This window comes from Microtus pennsylvanicus, chromosome 1, assembly GCF_037038515.1.
Source record: "Microtus pennsylvanicus isolate mMicPen1 chromosome 1, mMicPen1.hap1, whole genome shotgun sequence".
Classification (NCBI taxonomy): domain Eukaryota; kingdom Metazoa; phylum Chordata; class Mammalia; order Rodentia; family Cricetidae; genus Microtus; species Microtus pennsylvanicus.
In genome coordinates, this window is record NC_134579.1 from 56937276 (window position 1) to 56939292 (window position 2017).

Below are 2017 nucleotides of genomic sequence, written 5' to 3' on the forward strand. Positions count from 1 at the left end.
GATCGGGGGTGCGTGGGCACCCAGAAGGGCCAGAGGAGGCGAAGGGGACAGCGAGGACTAAGTTTGTGGACTTTTTTCCGCAAGCTGGAAATTCCCAGGCCAAAAAGGTACCGACCCGAGTCCGGGACATTCCCCCGCGAGGGCCAGCTCCAAGACCTGGACTGGAGCCTCGCTGAGGAACGAGTGGCCTCGCTAGCGGTTTTCCCGGTGCCTGTCCCAGTGTCCGGGGAATCTAGGGGATTTAAGCCTCCTCTTTAGAGTCCTCTCTCCGAACGTCACTTTTTCTTTTTATATATCTTTTATTGATTTTTATTGAGCTCTACTTTTTCTCTGCTCCCCTCCCTGCCTCTCCCCTCCCCTTCAACCCTCTCCCATGGTCCCAATGCTCCCAGTTTACTCAGGAGATCTTGTCTTTTTCTACTTTCTACTTCCCATGTAGATTAGATCTATGTAAGTCTCTCTTAGTGTGCTCATTGTTGTCTAGGTTCTCTGGGATTGTGATTTGTAGGCTGGTTTTCTTTGCTTTATGTTTAAAAACTACTTATGAATGAGTACATATGATAATTGTCTTTCTGGGTCTGGGTTACCTCACTCAAAATGATGTTTTCTAGTTCCATCCATTTTCCTGAAAAATTCAAGGTGTCGTTATTTTTTTCTGTGTGTAGTACTTTATTGTGTAAATGTACCACATTTACCTTATCCATTCTTCAGCCCAGGGGCATTTAGGTTGTTTCCAGGTTCTGACTATAACAAACAAAGCTGCTATGAACACAGTTGAGCACATGTCCTTGTGGCACGGTTGAGCATCCTTTGGATATATACCCAAAGTGGTATTGCTGGGTCTTGAGGAAGGTTGTTTCCTAATTTTCTGAGAAATCACCACACTGATATCCAAAGGGGCTGTACCAGCTTGCATTCCCACCAGCAATGCAGAAGTGTTCCCTGTACCCCACAACCTCTCCAGGATAAGTTGTCATCAGTGTTTTTGATCTTGGCCATTCTTAAGGGTGTAAGATGAAATTTCAGCCATCCATCCAGGACCCATTCTGTAGGCTGTTGTTTTGTCTTGATAACTGTGCCCTTTGCTTTACAGAAGCTTTCAATTTCAGGAGGTCCCATTTATTGTTTCTCTCAGTGTCTGTGCTGCTGGATATATATATATATATATATATATATATATATATATATATATATATGCCAATGCGTTCAAGTGTACTTCCCACTTTCTCTTCTATGAGGTTCAGTGTGGCTGGCTTTATGTTGAGGTTTTTGATCCATTTGGACTTGAGTTTTGTGCATGGTGATAGATATGGATCTATTTTCATTCTTCTACATGTTGATATCCAGTTATACCAGCACCATTTGTTAAATATGCTTTCTTTTTTTCCATTTGATGTTTTTTTGCTTCTTTGTCAAAAATCAGGTGTTTGAAAGTGTGTGGATTAACATCCGGGCCTTTGATTCAGTTCCATTGGTCCTCCTGTCTGTTTTTTTTATGCCAATACCAGGCTGTTTTCAGTACTGTAACTGTGTAGTAGAGTTTGGAGTCAGGAATTGTGATGCCTTCAGAAGTTCTTTTTATTGTACAGGATTGTTTTGACTATCCTGGGTTTTTGCTTTTCCATATGAAGTTGAGTACCCGAACGTCATTTCATCACTGTGGCTTCTTAGGCGTGGAAATGGAATTGTCTGGAGGATTAGTTTCCCCAGTTCAGCTTTGTGAGCATGGCACTCAGAAAGGGGCATCTCTTCTGTGTGTTCATAATCTGCAACGCAAATGAAACAGGGCTCGCTAGCTGGGTGAAAAATGCTGGTACAGGTGATGGGGGACGTGGGCTTAACTGCGGGCGAGTCATTGCACAACACCCAAGGGGTTTCTGCCGACATCCAGTTTCACTGCTTAGTTTTGGGACACTCACTGCGGTGGTTTCGGTTCTGTTCTTCTCTTTCATCATCTCCAGGCATCCTTGTTACAGTTTAGTTTTGTGATTACAGTGGAAACACCCAGGATCCTATA